The sequence below is a fragment of the Sardina pilchardus genome, chromosome 2 (genome assembly GCF_963854185.1).
Source record: "Sardina pilchardus chromosome 2, fSarPil1.1, whole genome shotgun sequence".
NCBI lineage: Eukaryota > Metazoa > Chordata > Actinopteri > Clupeiformes > Clupeidae > Sardina > Sardina pilchardus.
The window spans coordinates 739,166-748,000 of record NC_084995.1 but is presented as its reverse complement, the minus strand read 5'-3'; the positions used below and the strand labels follow the sequence as shown (position 1 = coordinate 748,000).

General features: G+C 51.2%; 13 non-coding genes across 13 annotated transcripts; all 13 read right to left on the bottom strand.

Moving 5' to 3' along the window:
- Positions 1 to 465: 465 nt before the first annotated feature.
- Positions 466 to 656, bottom strand: LOC134075691 (U2 spliceosomal RNA). The gene has a single exon (XR_009938428.1). It is a non-coding gene; the product is annotated as a U2 spliceosomal RNA (small nuclear RNA).
- Positions 657 to 1,133: 477 nt separating this feature from the next.
- LOC134075713 (U2 spliceosomal RNA) lies at positions 1,134 to 1,325 on the bottom strand. The gene has a single exon (XR_009938447.1). It is a non-coding gene; the product is annotated as a U2 spliceosomal RNA (small nuclear RNA).
- Positions 1,326 to 1,803: 478 nt separating this feature from the next.
- On the bottom strand, positions 1,804 to 1,995 carry LOC134075718 (U2 spliceosomal RNA). Its single transcript, XR_009938452.1, has one exon. It is a non-coding gene; the product is annotated as a U2 spliceosomal RNA (small nuclear RNA).
- Positions 1,996 to 2,478: 483 nt separating this feature from the next.
- Positions 2,479 to 2,668, bottom strand: LOC134075723 (U2 spliceosomal RNA). Its single transcript, XR_009938457.1, has one exon. It is a non-coding gene; the product is annotated as a U2 spliceosomal RNA (small nuclear RNA).
- Positions 2,669 to 3,144: 476 nt separating this feature from the next.
- On the bottom strand, positions 3,145 to 3,335 carry LOC134075680 (U2 spliceosomal RNA). Its single transcript, XR_009938417.1, has one exon. It is a non-coding gene; the product is annotated as a U2 spliceosomal RNA (small nuclear RNA).
- Positions 3,336 to 3,812: 477 nt separating this feature from the next.
- On the bottom strand, positions 3,813 to 4,003 carry LOC134075668 (U2 spliceosomal RNA). The gene has a single exon (XR_009938406.1). It is a non-coding gene; the product is annotated as a U2 spliceosomal RNA (small nuclear RNA).
- Positions 4,004 to 4,480: 477 nt separating this feature from the next.
- On the bottom strand, positions 4,481 to 4,671 carry LOC134075656 (U2 spliceosomal RNA). The gene has a single exon (XR_009938395.1). It is a non-coding gene; the product is annotated as a U2 spliceosomal RNA (small nuclear RNA).
- Positions 4,672 to 5,148: 477 nt separating this feature from the next.
- LOC134075644 (U2 spliceosomal RNA) lies at positions 5,149 to 5,339 on the bottom strand. The gene has a single exon (XR_009938384.1). It is a non-coding gene; the product is annotated as a U2 spliceosomal RNA (small nuclear RNA).
- A 477-nt stretch (positions 5,340 to 5,816) lies between these two features.
- Positions 5,817 to 6,007, bottom strand: LOC134075632 (U2 spliceosomal RNA). Its single transcript, XR_009938372.1, has one exon. It is a non-coding gene; the product is annotated as a U2 spliceosomal RNA (small nuclear RNA).
- Positions 6,008 to 6,484: 477 nt separating this feature from the next.
- Positions 6,485 to 6,675, bottom strand: LOC134075620 (U2 spliceosomal RNA). The gene has a single exon (XR_009938360.1). It is a non-coding gene; the product is annotated as a U2 spliceosomal RNA (small nuclear RNA).
- Positions 6,676 to 7,152: 477 nt separating this feature from the next.
- On the bottom strand, positions 7,153 to 7,343 carry LOC134075608 (U2 spliceosomal RNA). The gene has a single exon (XR_009938347.1). It is a non-coding gene; the product is annotated as a U2 spliceosomal RNA (small nuclear RNA).
- Positions 7,344 to 7,820: 477 nt separating this feature from the next.
- LOC134075597 (U2 spliceosomal RNA) lies at positions 7,821 to 8,011 on the bottom strand. The gene has a single exon (XR_009938336.1). It is a non-coding gene; the product is annotated as a U2 spliceosomal RNA (small nuclear RNA).
- Positions 8,012 to 8,488: 477 nt separating this feature from the next.
- On the bottom strand, positions 8,489 to 8,679 carry LOC134075586 (U2 spliceosomal RNA). Its single transcript, XR_009938325.1, has one exon. It is a non-coding gene; the product is annotated as a U2 spliceosomal RNA (small nuclear RNA).
- Positions 8,680 to 8,835: the final 156 nt, after the last annotated feature.

Genomic DNA, 8,835 nt, shown 5'->3' with positions numbered 1-8,835 from the left:
CGTACGGGGTCCGGCGTCCCCCCGGGCGACTCACCAGACGCCGGTACTCCGCGGAGGGGCGGGGCAAGAGAAGAACGCTGACCGCCGGATGACCGCCGGACTCGGGCGAGAGGCCTCGTGGCCTGGTCTGGCGTCTGCGCAGTCGGATTTCCTAGGAGACAGCAGACGAGAGAGTTAGTTCCACAGACAGACAGACAGACAGACAGACAGACAGACAGACAGACAGACAGACAGACAGACAGACAGACAGACAGACAGACAGACAGACAAATAAATACATACATCATTTTTTAAAAAAAAAAAAAAAAAAAAAAAAAAAGAGAAAAAGAGCGGGAAAACGCAACAGCGGGCGAAAAGGAGGTAGAGACCTGGGAGAGAGGGTTCTTGTGTTCTTGTGTTCTTGGGTTCTTGGGTTCTTGGGTCTTGGGTTCTTGGGTTCTTGGGTTCTTTTCTTCAACATTCAAAGAGATGTGCACCGTTCCTGGAGTCACTGCAATACCAGGTCGATGCGTGGAGCGGACGGAGCAAGCCCCTCTTCCGTCTCCCTGTTCCAAAAATCAGATTAATATATAGTCCTCGGGTAGAGGACGTATCAGATATTAAACTGATAAGAACAGATACTACACTTGATCTTAGCCAAAAGGCCGAGAAGCGATACCCCTCGACCGTACGGGGTCCGGCGTCCCCCCGGGCGACTCACCAGACGCCGGTACTCCGCGGAGGGGCGGGGCAAGAGAAGAACGCTGACCGCCGGATGACCGCCGGACTCGGGCGAGAGGCCTCGTGGCCTGGTCTGGCGTCTGCGCAGTCGGATTTCCTAGGAGACAGCAGACGAGAGAGTTAGTTCCACAGACAGACAGACAGACAGACAGACAGACAGACAGACAGACAGACAGACAGACAGACAGACAGACAGACAGACAGACAGACAGACAAATAAATACATACATCATTTTTTAAAAAAAAAAAAAAAAAAAAAAAAAAGAGAAAAAGAGCGGGAAAACGCAACAGCGGGCGAAAAGGGAGGTAGGAGACCTGGGAGAGAGGGTTCTTGTGTTCTTGTGTTCTTGGGTTCTTGGGTTCTTGGGTTCTTGGGTTCTTGGGTTCTTGGGTTCTTTTCTTCAACATTCAAAGAGATGTGCACCGTTCCTGGAGTCACTGCAATACCAGGTCGATGCGTGGAGCGGACGGAGCAAGCCCCTCTTCCGTCTCCCTGTTCCAAAAATCAGATTAATATATAGTCCTCGGGTAGAGGACGTATCAGATATTAAACTGATAAGAACAGATACTACACTTGATCTTAGCCAAAAGGGCCGAGAAGCGATACCCCTCGACCGTACGGGGTCCGGCGTCCCCCCGGGCGACTCACCAGACGCCGGTACTCCGCGGAGGGGCGGGGCAAGAGAAGAACGCTGACCGCCGGATGACCGCCGGACTCGGGCGAGAGGCCTCGTGGCCTGGTCTGGCGTCTGCGCAGTCGGATTTCCTAGGAGACAGCAGACGAGAGAGTTAGTTCCACAGACAGACAGACAGACAGACAGACAGACAGACAGACAGACAGACAGACAGACAGACAGACAGACAGACAGACAGACAGACAGACAAATAAATACATACATCATTTTTTTAAAAAAAAAAAAAAAAAAAAAAAAAAAGAGAAAAAGAGCGGGAAAACGCAACAGCGGGCGAAAAGGGAGGTAGAGACCTGGGAGAGAGGGTTCTTGTGTTCTTGTGTTCTTGGGTTCTTGGGTTCTTGGGTTCTTGGGTTCTTGGGTTCTTGGGTTCTTTTCTTCAACATTCAAAGAGATGTGCACCGTTCCTGGAGTCACTGCAATACCAGGTCGATGCGTGGAGCGGACGGAGCAAGCCCCTCTTCCGTCTCCCTGTTCCAAAAATCAGATTAATATATAGTCCTCGGGTAGAGGGACGTATCAGATATTAAACTGATAAGAACAGATACTACACTTGATCTTAGCCAAAAGGCCGAGAAGCGATACCCCTCGACCGTACGGGGTCCGGCGTCCCCCCGGGCGACTCACCAGACGCCGGTACTCCGCGGAGGGGCGGGGCAAGAGAAGAACGCTGACCGCCGGATGATGACCGCCGGACTCGGGCGAGAGGCCTCGTGGCCTGGTCTGGCGTCTGCGCAGTCGGATTTCCTAGGAGACAGCAGACGAGAGAGTTAGTTCCACAGACAGACAGACAGACAGACAGACAGACAGACAGACAGACAGACAGACAGACAGACAGACAGACAGACAGACAGACAGACAGACAAATAAATACATACATCATTTTTAAAAAAAAAAAAAAAAAAAAAAAAAAAAAAAGAGAAAAAGAGCGGGAAAACGCAACAGCGGGCGAAAAGGGAGGTAGAGACCTGGGAGAGAGGGTTCTTGTGTTCTTGTGTTCTTGGGTTCTTGGGTTCTTGGGTTCTTGGGTTCTTGGGTTCTTGGGTTCTTTTCTTCAACATTCAAAGAGATGTGCACCGTTCCTGGAGTCACTGCAATACCAGGTCGATGCGTGGAGCGGACGGAGCAAGCCCCTCTTCCGTCTCCCTGTTCCAAAAATCAGATTAATATATAGTCCTATCTTAGGACGAAATCAGATATTAAACTGATAAGAACAGATACTACACTTGATCTTAGCCAAAAGGCCGAGAAGCGATACCCCTCGACCGTACGGGGTCCGGCGTCCCCCCGGGCGACTCACCAGACGCCGGTACTCCGCGGAGGGGCGGGGCAAGAGAAGAACGCTGACCGCCGGATGACCGCCGGACTCGGGCGAGAGGCCTCGTGGCCTGGTCTGGCGTCTGCGCAGTCGGATTTCCTAGGAGACAGCAGACGAGAGAGTTAGTTCCACAGACAGACAGACAGACAGACAGACAGACAGACAGACAGACAGACAGACAGACAGACAGACAGACAGACAGACAGACAGACAGACAAATAAATACATACATCATTTTTTAAAAAAAAAAAAAAAAAAAAAAAAAAGAGAAAAAGAGCGGGAAAACGCAACAGCGGGCGAAAAGGGAGGTAGAGACCTGGGAGAGAGGGTTCTTGTGTTCTTGTGTTCTTGGGTTCTTGGGTTCTTGGGTTCTTGGGTTCTTGGGTTCTTGGGTTCTTTTCTTCAACATTCAAAGAGATGTGCACCGTTCCTGGAGTCACTGCAATACCAGGTCGATGCGTGGAGCGGACGGAGCAAGCCCCTCTTCCGTCTCCCTGTTCCAAAAATCAGATTAATATATAGTCCTCGGGTAGAGGACGTATCAGATATTAAACTGATAAGAACAGATACTACACTTGATCTTAGCCAAAAGGCCGAGAAGCGATACCCCTCGACCGTACGGGGTCCGGCGTCCCCCCGGGCGACTCACCAGACGCCGGTACTCCGCGGAGGGGCGGGGCAAGAGAAGAACGCTGACCGCCGGATGACCGCCGGACTCGGGCGAGAGGCCTCGTGGCCTGGTCTGGCGTCTGCGCAGTCGGATTTCCTAGGAGACAGCAGACGAGAGAGTTAGTTCCACAGACAGACAGACAGACAGACAGACAGACAGACAGACAGACAGACAGACAGACAGACAGACAGACAGACAGACAGACAGACAGACAAATAAATACATACATCATTTTTTAAAAAAAAAAAAAAAAAAAAAAAAAAAGAGAAAAAGAGCGGGAAAACGCAACAGCGGGCGAAAAGGGAGGTAGAGACCTGGGAGAGAGGGTTCTTGTGTTCTTGTGTTCTTGGGTTCTTGGGTTCTTGGGTTCTTGGGTTCTTGGGTTCTTGGGTTCTTTTCTTCAACATTCAAAGAGATGTGCACCGTTCCTGGAGTCACTGCAATACCAGGTCGATGCGTGGAGCGGACGGAGCAAGCCCCTCTTCCGTCTCCCTGTTCCAAAAATCAGATTAATATATAGTCCTCGGGTAGAGGACGTATCAGATATTAAACTGATAAGAACAGATACTACACTTGATCTTAGCCAAAAGGCCGAGAAGCGATACCCCTCGACCGTACGGGGTCCGGCGTCCCCCCGGGCGACTCACCAGACGCCGGTACTCCGCGGAGGGGCGGGGCAAGAGAAGAACGCTGACCGCCGGATGACCGCCGGACTCGGGCGAGAGGCCTCGTGGCCTGGTCTGGCGTCTGCGCAGTCGGATTTCCTAGGAGACAGCAGACGAGAGAGTTAGTTCCACAGACAGACAGACAGACAGACAGACAGACAGACAGACAGACAGACAGACAGACAGACAGACAGACAGACAGACAGACAGACAGACAAATAAATACATACATCATTTTTTAAAAAAAAAAAAAAAAAAAAAAAAAAAGAGAAAAAGAGCGGGAAAACGCAACAGCGGGCGAAAAGGGAGGTAGAGACCTGGGAGAGAGGGTTCTTGTGTTCTTGTGTTCTTGGGTTCTTGGGTTCTTGGGTTCTTGGGTTCTTGGGTTCTTGGGTTCTTTTCTTCAACATTCAAAGAGATGTGCACCGTTCCTGGAGTCACTGCAATACCAGGTCGATGCGTGGAGCGGACGGAGCAAGCCCCTCTTCCGTCTCCCTGTTCCAAAAATCAGATTAATATATAGTCCTCGGGTAGAGGACGTATCAGATATTAAACTGATAAGAACAGATACTACACTTGATCTTAGCCAAAAGGCCGAGAAGCGATACCCCTCGACCGTACGGGGTCCGGCGTCCCCCCGGGCGACTCACCAGACGCCGGTACTCCGCGGAGGGGCGGGGCAAGAGAAGAACGCTGACCGCCGGATGACCGCCGGACTCGGGCGAGAGGCCTCGTGGCCTGGTCTGGCGTCTGCGCAGTCGGATTTCCTAGGAGACAGCAGACGAGAGAGTTAGTTCCACAGACAGACAGACAGACAGACAGACAGACAGACAGACAGACAGACAGACAGACAGACAGACAGACAGACAGACAGACAGACAGACAAATAAATACATACATCATTTTTTAAAAAAAAAAAAAAAAAAAAAAAAAAAGAGAAAAAGAGCGGGAAAACGCAACAGCGGGCGAAAAGGGAGGTAGAGACCTGGGAGAGAGGGTTCTTGTGTTCTTGTGTTCTTGGGTTCTTGGGTTCTTGGGTTCTTGGGTTCTTGGGTTCTTGGGTTCTTTTCTTCAACATTCAAAGAGATGTGCACCGTTCCTGGAGTCACTGCAATACCAGGTCGATGCGTGGAGCGGACGGAGCAAGCCCCTCTTCCGTCTCCCTGTTCCAAAAATCAGATTAATATATAGTCCTCGGGTAGAGGACGTATCAGATATTAAACTGATAAGAACAGATACTACACTTGATCTTAGCCAAAAGGCCGAGAAGCGATACCCCTCGACCGTACGGGGTCCGGCGTCCCCCCGGGCGACTCACCAGACGCCGGTACTCCGCGGAGGGGCGGGGCAAGAGAAGAACGCTGACCGCCGGATGACCGCCGGACTCGGGCGAGAGGCCTCGTGGCCTGGTCTGGCGTCTGCGCAGTCGGATTTCCTAGGAGACAGCAGACGAGAGAGTTAGTTCCACAGACAGACAGACAGACAGACAGACAGACAGACAGACAGACAGACAGACAGACAGACAGACAGACAGACAGACAGACAGACAGACAAATAAATACATACATCATTTTTTAAAAAAAAAAAAAAAAAAAAAAAAAAAGAGAAAAAGAGCGGGAAAACGCAACAGCGGGCGAAAAGGGAGGTAGAGACCTGGGAGAGAGGGTTCTTGTGTTCTTGTGTTCTTGGGTTCTTGGGTTCTTGGGTTCTTGGGTTCTTGGGTTCTTGGGTTCTTTTCTTCAACATTCAAAGAGATGTGCACCGTTCCTGGAGTCACTGCAATACCAGGTCGATGCGTGGAGCGGACGGAGCAAGCCCCTCTTCCGTCTCCCTGTTCCAAAAATCAGATTAATATATAGTCCTCGGGTAGAGGACGTATCAGATATTAAACTGATAAGAACAGATACTACACTTGATCTTAGCCAAAAGGCCGAGAAGCGATACCCCTCGACCGTACGGGGTCCGGCGTCCCCCCGGGCGACTCACCAGACGCCGGTACTCCGCGGAGGGGCGGGGCAAGAGAAGAACGCTGACCGCCGGATGACCGCCGGACTCGGGCGAGAGGCCTCGTGGCCTGGTCTGGCGTCTGCGCAGTCGGATTTCCTAGGAGACAGCAGACGAGAGAGTTAGTTCCACAGACAGACAGACAGACAGACAGACAGACAGACAGACAGACAGACAGACAGACAGACAGACAGACAGACAGACAGACAGACAGACAAATAAATACATACATCATTTTTTAAAAAAAAAAAAAAAAAAAAAAAAAAAGAGAAAAAGAGCGGGAAAACGCAACAGCGGGCGAAAAGGGAGGTAGAGACCTGGGAGAGAGGGTTCTTGTGTTCTTGTGTTCTTGGGTTCTTGGGTTCTTGGGTTCTTGGGTTCTTGGGTTCTTGGGTTCTTTTCTTCAACATTCAAAGAGATGTGCACCGTTCCTGGAGTCACTGCAATACCAGGTCGATGCGTGGAGCGGACGGAGCAAGCCCCTCTTCCGTCTCCCTGTTCCAAAAATCAGATTAATATATAGTCCTCGGGTAGAGGACGTATCAGATATTAAACTGATAAGAACAGATACTACACTTGATCTTAGCCAAAAGGCCGAGAAGCGATACCCCTCGACCGTACGGGGTCCGGCGTCCCCCCGGGCGACTCACCAGACGCCGGTACTCCGCGGAGGGGCGGGGCAAGAGAAGAACGCTGACCGCCGGATGACCGCCGGACTCGGGCGAGAGGCCTCGTGGCCTGGTCTGGCGTCTGCGCAGTCGGATTTCCTAGGAGACAGCAGACGAGAGAGTTAGTTCCACAGACAGACAGACAGACAGACAGACAGACAGACAGACAGACAGACAGACAGACAGACAGACAGACAGACAGACAGACAGACAGACAAATAAATACATACATCATTTTTTAAAAAAAAAAAAAAAAAAAAAAAAAAAGAGAAAAAGAGCGGGAAAACGCAACAGCGGGCGAAAAGGGAGGTAGAGACCTGGGAGAGAGGGTTCTTGTGTTCTTGTGTTCTTGGGTTCTTGGGTTCTTGGGTTCTTGGGTTCTTGGGTTCTTGGGTTCTTTTCTTCAACATTCAAAGAGATGTGCACCGTTCCTGGAGTCACTGCAATACCAGGTCGATGCGTGGAGCGGACGGAGCAAGCCCCTCTTCCGTCTCCCTGTTCCAAAAATCAGATTAATATATAGTCCTCGGGTAGAGGACGTATCAGATATTAAACTGATAAGAACAGATACTACACTTGATCTTAGCCAAAAGGCCGAGAAGCGATACCCCTCGACCGTACGGGGTCCGGCGTCCCCCCGGGCGACTCACCAGACGCCGGTACTCCGCGGAGGGGCGGGGCAAGAGAAGAACGCTGACCGCCGGATGACCGCCGGACTCGGGCGAGAGGCCTCGTGGCCTGGTCTGGCGTCTGCGCAGTCGGATTTCCTAGGAGACAGCAGACGAGAGAGTTAGTTCCACAGACAGACAGACAGACAGACAGACAGACAGACAGACAGACAGACAGACAGACAGACAGACAGACAGACAGACAGACAGACAGACAAATAAATACATACATCATTTTTTAAAAAAAAAAAAAAAAAAAAAAAAAAAGAGAAAAAGAGCGGGAAAACGCAACAGCGGGCGAAAAGGGAGGTAGAGACCTGGGAGAGAGGGTTCTTGTGTTCTTGTGTTCTTGGGTTCTTGGGTTCTTGGGTTCTTGGGTTCTTGGGTTCTTGGGTTCTTTTCTTCAACATTCAAAGAGATGTGCACCGTTCCTGGAGTCACTGCAATACCAGGTCGATGCGTGGAGCGGACGGAGCAAGCCCCTCTTCCGTCTCCCTGTTCCAAAAATCAGATTAATATATAGTCCTCGGGTAGAGGACGTATCAGATATTAAACTGATAAGAACAGATACTACACTTGATCTTAGCCAAAAGGCCGAGAAGCGATACCCCTCGACCGTACGGGGTCCGGCGTCCCCCCGGGCGACTCACCAGACGCCGGTACTCCGCGGAGGGGCGGGGCAAGAGAAGAACGCTGACCGCCGGATGACCGCCGGACTCGGGCGAGAGGCCTCGTGGCCTGGTCTGGCGTCTGCGCAGTCGGATTTCCTAGGAGACAGCAGACGAGAGAGTTAGTTCCACAGACAGACAGACAGACAGACAGACAGACAGACAGACAGACAGACAGACAGACAGACAGACAGACAGACAGACAGACAGACAGACAAATAAATACATACATCATTTTTTAAAAAAAAAAAAAAAAAAAAAAAAAAAGAGAAAAAGAGCGGGAAAACGCAACAGCGGGCGAAAAGGGAGGTAGAGACCTGGGAGAGAGGGTTCTTGTGTTCTTGTGTTCTTGGGTTCTTGGGTTCTTGGGTTCTTGGGTTCTTGGGTTCTTGGGTTCTTTTCTTCAACATTCAAAGAGATGTGCACCGTTCCTGGAGTCACTGCAATACCAGGTCGATGCGTGGAGCGGACGGAGCAAGCCCCTCTTCCGTCTCCCTGTTCCAAAAATCAGATTAATATATAGTCCTCGGGTAGAGGACGTATCAGATATTAAACTGATAAGAACAGATACTACACTTGATCTTAGCCAAAAGGCCGAGAAGCGATACCCCTCGACCGTACGGGGTCCGGCGTCCCCCCGGGCGACTCACCAGACGCCGGTACTCCGCGGAGGGGCGGGGCAAGAGAAGAACGCTGACCGCCGGATGACCGCCGGACTCGGGCGAGAGGCCTCGTGGCCTGGTCTGGCGTCTGCGCAGTCGG